Source organism: Phacochoerus africanus, chromosome 8 (genome assembly GCF_016906955.1).
Source record: "Phacochoerus africanus isolate WHEZ1 chromosome 8, ROS_Pafr_v1, whole genome shotgun sequence".
In the NCBI taxonomy this organism is placed as follows: domain Eukaryota; kingdom Metazoa; phylum Chordata; class Mammalia; order Artiodactyla; family Suidae; genus Phacochoerus; species Phacochoerus africanus.
This window is the reverse complement of record NC_062551.1, coordinates 36,545,344-36,558,610: the sequence shown is the minus strand read 5'-3', so window position 1 is coordinate 36,558,610 and position 13,267 is coordinate 36,545,344. Positions and strand designations below refer to the sequence as shown.

Here is a 13,267-nt window from a genome sequence, read left to right as displayed (position 1 = left end):
GATGGCTGAACTGGTGTTTGCTTAGGTACCACTCTTGTGACTTCTGGCCATGGAGGTCCTACCCTCTGTGCATCCTGACACAGATTTCTGCTATACCAAGTGTCCTCTCTGTACTTTGTCTCCTTCACAGGAACATATAGAAAATTCCAAGTTCCCTGAAGCCCACACACAGCCTGAGAGATTCAGGAATGCTGTGGCAAGCTATCCTCTCTGATTCCTCACTCTGAGCTGCTGCATTCTCTCTGTGGCTCATGCTGTAGTTTTCCCCAGGCAATGCCCATAGACATCTGAGTCTTTCCAACCCCCAGCCCCATGATCATCTTGGCATCCCCTTACCCTTCAGGATATGTCTACCAACCCCAGGAAAACCTCCACCCAATGAGGAGGATCATGGGGACACACGTCTGCCATCTTGCCCTACTCCTTCCCACACTTCAGAGTGGTGGAAGGAATGCTTCATCTCGCACTTCTCTTTGGAAAGCACTTACCCTACTTCCCAGAGCCTGCGTCTCAGGGCTCAGACTTAATAGCAGAAGGAGAAGAATCCTTGCTACATCATGGAAGAAAGTCTATGATCTGAGCCTATGGGTGTGGTTCTTGATGTGGGAGCTCATATGACCAGGAAGGAAGGATGAACAGGGATGAAGATTACGAAGTTTAATATCCCCCAGATATCCTCACTAAATTTACAATCCATCTTGCATTTTAGGGGAGGGGGATCCCGAGAAGGAGGCTTTGTTATTGAGCGGGGGCTGAGGGTATGGATGCTCCCCCAGAGATTCTAAGAGCATGAATCTCACTGCCCTACCCCAAACAGGAAAGGCAGGGACCCACAGAATCTGGGTAGCCTCAGGTGGAAAGGAGGCTGGGTCTGGTCCAGTTTGGGAAGCTGTGGGAAGGGCTGCTCTAGGGGAGAAGGCAAATGTCAGTTGGCTGGCATCTGGAGAGCACTTTGGGGACAGGGCAAGGATGTCTAAAGAGAGTATTTATGGGGAGTTTCCATTGTGGTGCAGCAGAGACACCCTCCAAATAAGGGTGACCTTGAGAAGTCGAACCCTCTAAGTTGGCTCATCTGTAAACTCAGGATAAAGTACCTGACTCAGAGGCTTATTCTGAGGATTACATGAAATAATCCACACAGATCACTTAGCATAGGCCTGGCCCATAGTAATCACGTGATAAACGCTAGGCCATGTTGAGGATTTCAGATTATATTTTTAAAGCAATGGGGAACCACTGGTTTTAAGGAGGATTCTGTGATCTGTCATGTGCTTTTACAGCAAAGGAAGAGTGGCTGGAGAGGAACAGGGAATACAAGAGTGTCATTGGGAAGATGGTGGCAGATATGGGGAGGGGGTTGCCTGGTTCGGCATCCAATTCAGCATCCCTCAAACATGTCTTCCTGTGCTGCAGAGGCTGCAGAAGACCAGGTTCCAGCTCAGGTTCTGTAGCAGATAACTTTCCATCAATTATATGCATCTGGGAGATTCAGAAAGTGGTCTCAACTGGCAAGACTTGTCACAGCCATTAGCTCTCTTGGATGTGTATTTGAGGAAGGGTACTTGGCTGAGTTGCCCTGCAGGATGAGCAGACCTGAACTAGGGAAATGAGCTGTCCACTGTCAGACACCAGCCAAACAGTGGCAAGAAGCAGCTTCACTGCCTCTGTGGCCCCAAACCACATCTAATGTGATGTTGTTAGAAGCAGAATTTCCAGTGATGGCTCCCTGATTCTCCATCTTTCGGAAGGTGATAGGAGAGCAGTTCCCCTGCTGGGCTCATTTTGTCATATTGTTCTGGGCATATTTTCTGGAATCCTGGCCCAGAGCCTTCCAGTCCCTCCGGGATTTCAAGCTCCTTATTTCCTATATTAAATCCCTTTATACATTAAAAAGCTAAAGTGTTTTCTATTTCCTGCAACTAACTCTTAATTGATATAAAGATTATAGAGATACAGAGGTTATTGCAATACTTTAGACAAGAAATGATGGTTAAACTAGCATATGGTCATGGGGAAATTTGTAGAAAGGGATATATCTATTTTAAAAATTGAATTAATAGGACTCAGTGATTGATTGAGTATGAGGTTGGGAAGGAATAACAAATGACTCATAAATTATTGACTTGAGAAATTATGTGGGTGGTGGTGGTATTTCTTAAGGCTATCAAGTGGAGTTAAAGCAGTCTGGGTAGAAAAAGTATGCATTTGATTCTAGACATATTCTGTTTCAGGAATAGTTAAAGTAGCTACATGGAGATGTGGCCAAGTCAGTCGAATATATGAGTCTGGAGTTCAGAGGAAAGGCATGGGCTTGGTATTTGGGAATCCATTGCATAGAGATGGTAATTAAAGTCTTTGAAGTGCATGTCGTTGCTTAGGGCACATGCAGAGTGAGAAGAAATTTAGGTTCCAGATGTAACGGGTGCTAAAAGAAAGAGGAACTAAAAGGAGCCATAGAGGAGCAGGTAGATAGGCAAGGGGAACCTAAAGAGAAAGAGCCCAGGGAAAGGTAGGGCACCAAAACTGAGAGAGACTCAAGTAGGATGGAGCGGAAAGGCATCCATTTGATTTAGCAACACTGAGGTCAGAGGTAGAGTGGCAGGGGAAGAAACCAGATTGGAGTGGGCTGAGAAAAGGGTAGGAAGTGGGGAAAAGGAGGAGACACACGTCAACAGCACCACAGGACACCAGTCACCAGCTCATATGCCAGAAAATCTCAAAATAACAATAAGAGTAGCAGGCACATCCTGAAAGGGCTTCCTTCTTACCATCTCTTGAGTCCTCTAATCTTTGCATAATGGACTCTTTATAGTCCACATATGTAGGAGAAATGTAACTGTGAAAAAAATTACAGAAAAACTTCCAACAATTTTTTGTTTGTTTGTTTGTTTGTTTTATATTTTTAGGGCTGTACCCACAGCATATGGAGGTTCCCAGGCTAGGGGTCCAAGAGGAGCTACAGCTACTGGCCTACACCACAGCCACAGCAACACCAGATCCAAGCCTCGTCTGCGATGTACACCATAGCTCACGTGGATGGATCCTTAACCCACTGAGCAAGGCCAGGAACCGAACCTGCAACCTCTTGGTTCCTAGTCAGATTTGTTTCCACCGTGCCGTGATGGGAACTCCAAAACTCCCAACAATTTAATGCTGAAGTTTGGCTCTGAGAGAGAAGAGGAAGGAAAAAAGTCGTTGTAAAGGAGGCAGGGTTGAGGGGAGGTTTAGTTTTTTAAGATGGAAGAGGCTTGAGCTTGTTTCCATCCTGATGGGAAAGAGGCAAGAAAAAAGAGAAAGGACTATTGATTGAGCAAGTTTCCTGGGAAGACAGAACAGCACAGGGTCCAGAACACAGGAGGAGGCGTTGGCCTTGAATACTGTCAGGGATCGCTCAGTTCCAACAGGAGGTAAGGAGGCAAAGAACAATCAGCGGGTATCTTAGGTCAAGTTCCTTAGGAGAAAAACTCAATATGGAGATTTTTGTACAAGTCATTTATTAAGGGAGTGTTCTCAAGAAAAACGTGTAAGGGAGTATAAGAGACAGGAGGTTGCAGGGCAAAAGCTAAGAAAAGATGTGGTTTCAGAGATCCAGCCTCAGCCTAATCCCTCAGGGAATTCTAGCATGTCAACTGCTCCTATCGGTCTTTGAGGCAGGGGAGCTAAACTTCTATGTCCCTGCATCAGGTCATCAGCATCCATCAGCCAATCTCTTGGAAGTGGAGTAGAGTGTATACTCTCCCAGGTATCTTAGGATGAGGTAGCTTCCATAATCCAAGGGCAGTCTTTTAGAGAAGGGGCACGAGTGAACCCTTAGCAGTCAACTCACTCCCCCAAGCAGCTGCGGAATGAATGCCCCTACCTGTAATGGATATCTGGGTGCCCTGATAACAGATGCTATAGTATTGGTGCAGGGATATTTGTGTGTTTGGTTTCAAGGATGAACAGTAAGTGAGGAGGAAAGGGAATCTGAGATGTAAGAAGAGGAGGAAATGTTGAAAATAATAGGAATATGAACAGACCAGGAAACACATAGTAAACTTCCTGGACAGTTGAGCTTGGTGACCATGGATCCTAGAGGTACCACTGAGCCAACCTGTGTAATTTTTTCCAGTGGTGCCCAACAATCCAAGGCAGCCACAGAGAAAGCAGTTAGATTCATCTGGAGCTGGTGTCAAGGGTAGATGCTTTAAAAGGACAGAAGACGGGGAAGTTTAGGCATGAGTTATGATCCTTAGGGTCTAGCTGGCACAGGGACAAGAAGAGGAGACTGATGGAGAGGGTGAAAAATATAAGAGTCAATGGCTGGAGGTCTCCATGATTTTGGAGGTTGTGGGGGGTTGTTGAGGGAACAAACTTAAATGATAGACTTTCGTGGGCATATAGAAAGCACTTTGAACCTTTGATCTGATAGGGTGGACCAGGGGAAGGAATGGCTGACTTGAGCCAAATACCAGAGTCATCAATGAATGAGGCTGGAAATGAATGAGCAATCAATGTGGTATGGAGAGTGCTGAGCTAGAAGGCACATGCCTCAGAGGTGGAGACATTGCACAGTAAGACTTCCTTTTTGGAGTTCCAGTTGTGGCGCTGTGGAAATGAATCTGACTAGTATCTGAGAGGATACAGGTTTGATCCCTGGACTCCCTCAGTGGCTCAGGGATCTGGTGTTTCCATGAGCTGCAGTGCAGATCACAAATGTGGCTTAGATCCCAAGTTGCTGTGGCAGTGGCCTAGGCCTGCTCTGATTGGACCCCTAGCCTGGGAACTTCTGCAGGTGCAGCCGTAAAAAGGAAGAAAAAAAAAAAAAAGTCTTCCTGTCAGGGCTCTAGGGATCCTCTAAATCTTGTAGCAGGCTTTGGTCACCAAGGCAACTTCACATGAGGCTCCTTCAATAAGCTGTGATCATTTGAGATTCTGTTTCTAGTGTTCCCTAGAGCTTCCCAAACTCCATCCTATTTGCTTTCCCCTTGAGGCACAGTGAATCCAACTGTGTGTTGTATGCAGAAGGGAGAGCCCTGGGGCTGTGGTCCAAGGTGGGCATTTCAGCCTCAACAGAGCCTTATGTCCTTGGGGTCAGTACCAAAGCAGCATCCCCTTAGGACACTGTCAGAGAGCAAGACCCATTTCCTTTGGGGTAATGTTAGGTAAACAACTATACCTTCAGGTGCTTCGGGAGCAGGTAGTGCTCCCTCCTTCCTCTTCACCTTCAGTGGTTTCATGACTGGACTTGAGGATCGAACTTGCTCGATTTGATTCCCAGCCTTGATTTTCTAGCTCTACAAGGAGGCTTCCTCCACTGTAACATGGAATCCATTATTCTAGGTTCTTAAGTTTGTGGTAAGAAACTGACCCATTGCAGCTCTAGGTTCCATTTCTGGAACCTAGAAACTCCTCACTAAAAGTGTGCCACCAGTATTTTGACAACAGTCCACCTTCCTTCATAAGTCGTGAGGTGTCATGGAAATACTGGCCTTTGGAATCAGTATGGGCTCAAACTCTCGCTTTTCCACTTGGTGGGTGTTTGGTCGGGACAAATTATTTACACCTTAGAACTTTATGTATGAAATGGGAGCAAACTCATAGAAGCAAAACGTAGAATGGGGATTGCCAGGGGCTATGGGGGATGGGGGGCGAGGAGTTGCTAGTTAACAAGCATACAGTTTCAGTTGTGTAAGATGTGTTAGTTTTAGAGATCTGCTCTATGACATTGTGCCCATAGATAATAATACTTTATTGTGCACGTAATGTCAAGTGTGCTTACCACAATAAACAAGAAAATAAGCAAACAAATTAAGTTGTCAATGTGGGAAAAAAATGGGGAAATGGGAGTTTTATAAGGATCAAGTGAGACAATGTATACAGGAAAATGAATGGTCAACTACTGTTCACCCTTTTCATTATTTCTGTTTGGAAATGTAACAATGTTAACATTGCTGATAAGAGCTAATTAACCTGGGGAGTTCCCTTGTGGTGCAGCTGGTTAAGAATCCAGTGCTGTCACTGCAGCAGCTTGGGTCGCTTCTATGGCACAAGCTCCATCCCTGGCCTGGGAGGTTCCACATGCCATGGGTGTGGCCAAAAAAAAAAAAAAAAAAAAAAAGAACTAATTAACAGGGCTTTTGGTATAAGGCTTTTTGACCAAAGCATCTTAAGGTTTTTCAACATTGAGAGTGAACAGAGGAAAATGAGCTCGTTGTATGTTTAGAGTTTAAGAGGATGTGGGTGTTTATATAGCATGGAGCCTCTTATTTCTGCTGACTATAAAATCCACATGATCTCTTAGGGTACGTATTTTATACATGGGGAGCTTTGGCCTCAGAGGATGATGGGACTGCCTTAGTGTTGGGGTGGTACCTGCATTGTGATAGTCCACAGTTTAAAGGTGTATCACAACTGCATAAACCTTGCCAATAAATTACTGCTAACTCAACTACATAAGAAAAGGAGGCAACTTAACATCCATTAAGAACAAAATGACATGGATTTTACCCTCAGAGAAATCCTCCCCCCAAATGCACTGGACATGGAACAATTGTTCACCTGGTTGGCAGGTGAGTTTCAGTGTGTTTTTCTAATCGTTCTTTGAGATTGCTCCTCCCACCTTTAGATGTATTTCATGCACGATAGGATCTCAGCACAAAGACCCAAAGACCATGGCAATTTCTGATCCAACAGGAGAGTTTAATTGAATTTTATTCCAGAATATAAGTGTGAGAGATACATTCTCCAGGACCATTTCTAGTCTCATCTTGGATCCTTCCTTGTCATGAGGTGCATCTCAAAGTCACGAATCACTATAAAAGAAATGTCATATTTCAAAAAAAATTATTTATAGATTTCCTGGCAGGAAATCTCTTTTTTAAAGCCTATGATTGTTTTATTTTTCTTCACCCAGACTGGGCGGTGTCACTCAAATCAGTCCACATGAGCTGCATGTCCAAATCATCTATACACCTTTGTACTCCACCACCTCAATGTTTTATTCATCAGCACCTGCTTCTCTGAGTGTCACTGAAACTTATTTTGCTCTGAGTAGCTGCCTTTCAGCCTTTTATCAAATAATCTCCAAACCCCCATTAATAATTTGATAGGAAAAGGCTGGAGATGGAGTCCTCCACAGTGTGACAAATATGCCAGTGATTTCATTTGAATCACAGCAATGGAGTGTCTACCTTTGCAATCAATGATTTTTCTTCCTTCCTTGGATGATAATAATTTTTTATTATAAATAGTGTTCAACAAACTTGATAACATTCCCTGGTGATTTTCTATAACAGCAGCCATATGGAAGCCTAATTTCAAAGTCCCTCTGATCTCATTCTGCTTTGTGCTATTGGATTAAATGTCAAAGTTGTTTTTGTACCATCTGAAGATCTTTTCTATTCTTGAATACGCTTAGTGTGCCCTCAGTTATCTGGTGAATCATTCTTTACATTTATCACTAGCATCAAATTTTTCACTGAAAGCTGTTCAACATAATTTATTTTGCTACCTCTAGTTTTAATAATATGAGAGTAAAATTTATTCCCAGGTGTCAAGAAGTATAGAAGTAGATCAACAGGGGAGAAAGTTTGATTTTAAAACGCATCACACATATTCCTTAGGGTTCTGACTAAAAAAACATCTCATAATGTTTAAAACACATTGGTTTAGGTTTTTTCCTAATCTCCATCAATGAAACAGAGTTGAAAGTAATATGTCTAAACAGGTTTAGGAAAAAGGGCATTGCTGAAGATAGTAAATATTGGAAACAATTCACGTATCTTTGCATAGAGAATTGGTTAAGCAAATATAGTAGCCCATGCTATGAATACGCAGTCGCTAGGGAGAGTGCAGTGGGCCAAAATCATTAAAAGGAACAGAAGAACTTTTGTTAACAAAAATTATAGTACACAAGGAAGAAAATAATAGATATGACTCATCATGCAACAAATAACTAAGCCAGGAAATATGTATAATAGAAATGCTTAGAAATGTATGAGGAATTTGATAGAACCATATTTGTACTGAGAGACTTTGTCCAGGTATTTTGGAATTTGATAGGCAAATTAAACAAAACATTAAAAAGACATAAATGGCATGAATACAACAATTAACAAACTTTAAATATATTTGGTATATGATAGAGAACATCTATTTCTACCTTAATTATTTATTTATCTTTTTTGCTTTTTAGGGCCACATCTGTGGCAAATGAAGGTTCCCAGGCTACGGGTCAAATCAGAGCTATAGCTGCTGGCCTATGCCCCAGCCACAGTAACATCAGATCTCAGCCACATCTGAGACCTACACCACAGCTCATGGCAACGCCAAATTCTTAACCCACCGAGTGAGGCCAGGGATTGAACCCTCAACCTCATGGTTCCTAGTTGGATTCGTTTCTGCTGCGCCACAATGGGAACTTCTTTTCTTAGGTTCATAAATCATTTATAAAAACTGGCCCTTTACTTGGTTACATCAGACACAAACAAAAGCCTTCATAGATTTTCCAACTATAAACATTTTGGGCCCACAGAGCAGTAAACACACAAATCAACAAAATCACAATCACTTCCCCCCTAAAAAATAAAAAAAAATTACACTGTGAAATTTTTTAAAAAGCTACATTTGAAAGAGGTTTTTTCAAAGAAAAAAATCACCACTGAAATTAGAATTTATTTGTGATTAAATATATATAAATCCTTTATCTCAAATCTTCAGAATGACCTTTCTAAAGTAGAGTCAAAACATGTCTCCCCGCCTCCCCCGGCTTAAAACACTTCATTCTAGTTCCACAGCAACTAGAAAAAATACCCAGACTTCTTTCACGGCATTCAAGTGCCTACATAACCTCTTCCTACCTAAATCTCCAAACTCACCACTTAGCTTTTCCCTTCTATCAGCCCCCTGCAGGAACACTGCCTTTCTTTTCATCCAGCAGAGGGCCAAGGTAATTCTCATCTTAGCTTTTCCTTTTACTTATTTTTTCTGCTTGAAAACTGAGTCTGCAGACCAGTGTTATCCAATAGAACTTTTTGTTATGATGGAAATATTCTATATTTGTGCTGTCCAATACAGTAGCCACTAACCACATGAGCACTTGACACGTAACTAGGGCAACTGAGGAACTGGATTTTAAGTTTAATTTTAAATTTTTAACTTTTTTTGTGTGTTTTTAGGGTCGCAACTGTGGCGTATGGAGGTTCCAGGCTAGGATCTGAGCTGCGTCTTTGACCTACATCACAGCTGATGGCAATACCAGATCCTTAACCCACTGAGGGAGGCCAGGGATGGAACCTGTGTCCTCATGGGTGCTAGTCAAATTCATTTCTGCTGAGGCACATTGGGAACTCCAATTTATTTTTAACTTATGAAAATTTAATTATTTAAATTTGGTTAGCTAGTCACTACCACTTTGAATAGTGCAGTTCTAAACCTTCCCAAGGCTCTTCTTTTCATTCATATTTCAACACAAATACAGCCTCAAAGAAACTTTCAGCCGGTGATCAAATCAAGCTTCATGATTCAGTCTTGGTAAGTTGTGTTTTTCTGGGAATTTTTCCATTTCTTTTAGGTTATCCAAGTTGTTGATATAAAATTATTCTTGGTATCCTCTTATAAACCTTTTTACTTCTGTTGCATCAGTTGTAATGTCCCATTTTCCATTTCTGATTTTAGCTGAGACTCCTGTTTTTTTTTTCTCTTAGTTAATTTAATTAAAGTTTTGTCAAGTTATTTGCATGTTTAAAAAAACCAACTCTTAGTTTGGTTGATTTGTTTCATTTTTCTATTTCATTTACCTCTATTCTAATTTTTATTTTTTTCCTCTCTTCTGCTAATTTTGGGTTTAGTTTGTTCTTTTTCTAATTCTTTGAGGTATAAGTTAGGTTGTTGATTTGAGATCTTTCTTCTTTTTTAATGTAAGCATTTACACCTATGAACTTCCCTCTTAGCACTTCTTTCATTGCATCACATAGGTTTTGGTATTTTGTATTTTTATTTTCATTTAACTCAAGTATTTGCTAAGTTTCCTTGTTATTTCTTCTTTGATGCTTTGGTTGTTTAAGAGTATGCTGTTTAATTTCCACACATCTGTGTATTTTCAAGTTTTCTGATACTTATTTCTAATTTTGTTCCATTATGATCAGAAAAAATACATTGCATAATTTTACTTTTCTTAAATTGTTGAACTTGTTTTGTGGTCTAATAGGTAGTCTATCCTGGAAAATATTCTATATGCATTTGAGAAGAATATATATTCTGCTATTGTTTGGTCATGTGTTTTGTGTATATCTGTTAGGTCTAGTTGGTGTTTTTTGTATGTCTGTTAAGTCAGCCTACAGTGTTGTTCATGTTCTTTTCCATGTGATATTCAATCTAGTTTTCTACCCATTATTGAAGTCTTCTACTATTATTGTATTGCTACTTCTCCCTTCAATTCTGTCAAAGTTTGCTCATATATTCAGGAGTTCTGAGGCTGGGTATGAATATTTACCATTGTCATATCTTCTTGGTGAATTGACCTTTTTATCATTATAATATCCTTCTTTGTCTCTTCAAACAATTTTTGCCTTAAAGTCTATTTTGTCTGATATTTTTATAGCCACTCCTGTTCTATTTTAGTTACTATTTTCACAGAATATTTTTTTCCATTCTTGACTTTCAGCCTATGTGTCTTTAGATATAAAGTGAGTACTGGGTAGACAGCATATTGTTGGATACTATTTTAATACATTCAGCCAATCTCCATCTTTTCGCTGGTGAGGTTAATTCATTTACATTTAAAGAAATTACTGATAGAGAAGGGCTTACTATTGTCATTTTGTTAACTGTTTTCTATATATCTTAACTTTTTTGCCCTTCCTTTCCTCTCTTACTGTCTTCATGTATGGTTTTTGTTTTTGTTTTGTGCTGACATGCTTTTTTTTTTTTTTGTAATAGCGAAATGCTTTGATTGCCTTCTTTTTTATTTATTTATTTTTGAATTTAGTAGTTTTCTTTTCTTTTTATTTCTTTATATATATATATATATTTTTTTTTTCTACTGCACAGCATGGTGACCTGGTTACACATACATGTATACATTCTTTTTTCTCACATTATGTATTCCATCATAATTGACTAGATAGAGTTCCCAGTGATTGCCTTCTCACTTCCTTCTGTGTATAATCTATAGACATTTTCACTCATGAAATCATATAAACCATCTTAAAGTTATAACAGCTATATTAAACTGATAATTCCAATCCCATTCAAAAATTCTATCCTTTACAATCCATCTCTCTTCACCCAGTTTATATTATTGATATCACAAATTACATCTTTATATGTTGCACCTATCAACATAGATTTATATTATTGCTATGTTTTCGTCTATAATTCCATGCACCAGAATAACTATAATACAGTTTATATATTTGTCTACATATTCACCTGGAGAACTTTATTATTATTATTATTATTATTTATAGCTTCATGTTGCTATCTACCATCATTTTTTTTTCAGCTGGAAGGACTTCTTTTAGTATTTCTTGTAGGGCAGGTAATGAATTTATTCAGCTTTCATTTATCTGAAGTCTTAATTTCCCCTTCATTTTTGAAGGACAGTTTTGCCAGATCTAGCTTCCTCAGGTGTTTTGGTTTTTTTGTTTGTTTGTTTTTGTTTGTTTTTAGCACTTAATATATTATTCCAATTCCTTCTAGACTGCCAGGTTTCTGTGGATTAAACCACTTATAATCTTATAGATGATCCCTTGTACATGATGAATCGAATTTTTTTTGTTGCTAAGATTCTTTATTGCTGACTTTTGACAATTCGTAATCTGATTCATTAACTTTTTTGGGGGGGTTATCCTAGTTGGAGTTCTTTGAGCTTCTTGAATATGTATGCCCATTTCCCCCCAAGATTTGGAGAGTTTTCAGCCATTATTTCTTCAAATAAACTCTGCCTTTTTCTCCCTTCTCCTTCTGAGATCCCCATAATCAATACATTGATCTACTTTCTGGCATAATGTATACATTGATCTACTGTCTAGATCCCATAAATCCCTTAGGCTTTCTTCACTTTTCTTTGTTCTTTTTTCCTTTTGCTTCTCTAAGTGGATGATATTTAATGACATCTTCAAGGACACTGATTCTTTCTTCTGCCTGATCAAGTGTGTTGTTGAACCCCTCTAGTAAATCTTTAAATTCAGTTATGGTCATTTTCAGCACATTAAATTCAGTTTAGTTGTTCTTAACAGTTTCTATCTCTTTATCAATTTTGTTTATACATTGTTTTCCTTATTTAGTTTTATATCTCTTTTTTATGTCTCTGTTTATCTATATATTTAGTTGTATATCTCTGTTCTCTTTCAGCTCATTGAGTATATTTGCAAGAGTTATTTTAAATTCTGTGTCAGGGAGATTCCCATTGTGGCACAGTGGAAACAAATCCAACTAGTATCCGTGAAGATGCAAGTTTGACCCCTGGCCTTGCTCAGTGGGTTGGGGATCCAGTTTTGCCATGAGCCATGGTATAGGTCACAGACCCAGCTTGGATCCCAGTTGCTGTGGCTATGGCATAGGCCTGCAAGTATAGGTCCAATTCGACCCCTAGCCTGAGAACTTCCATATCTGCATGTGCAGCCCTAAAAAGAAATAAATAAATAGATAAATAAAATATGCATCAGACCGCTTATGAATCTGCATTTCTTTAGGTTTTTTTTTTTTATTGAAGTTTTATTTTGTTCCTCTCATTGGACCATGCTTCCCGATTTCTTTGTATAGTTTGTGATCTTTTCTTGAAATTTGGGCATTTGAATAAAGAGCTAATTCTCCCAGTCATTACATTCTGCTTTGTGCAGGGGAAGAACTTCATAGTCACCCTGGCAGGAGGTTATAGGATCTTTCAAACCGTTTCTGATCTTTTGCTTCCCTTAATGACTGCTTGCAGGACTGGAGCTATAATGTTCTGAAACACTTGCCTCTATTTTTCAGCAACTTCTAACCTCTGGCACCAGTTCCATCAATGCTCCAAGTCAGGCAAAAGAAACCAATGTCTCAGGCAGCCAACAGATAAGCCATAACGTTGGATACCAAAGAATTCTTGCTGTTAGGTGTTGGGGGTACCTTGTTAAGCTGTGTAGAGGGAGGGGAAAGGATGGTTATGTAAAATGCCATAATTTTTTTTTTACCTTTTCTAGGGCCACTCCCATGGCATAAGGAGGTTCCCAGGCTAGGAGTCTAATTGGAGCTAGACTGGCCTATGCCAGAGCTACAGCAACATAGGATCTGAGCCAAGTCTTCA

The 13,267-nt window shown here is 39.8% G+C and overlaps 1 long non-coding RNA gene across 1 annotated transcript in view; it reads right to left on the bottom strand.

Moving 5' to 3' along the window:
• Nucleotides 1–6,685: 6,685 nt before the first annotated feature.
• The window catches only part of LOC125134537 (uncharacterized), a 29,041-nt gene continuing 22,459 nt past the window's right edge, over nucleotides 6,686–13,267 (bottom strand). Inside the window, exon 3 of the long non-coding RNA XR_007136679.1 lies at nucleotides 6,686–6,794. This is a non-coding gene — a long non-coding RNA (uncharacterized LOC125134537). The remainder of the gene's footprint in view (nucleotides 6,795–13,267) is intronic.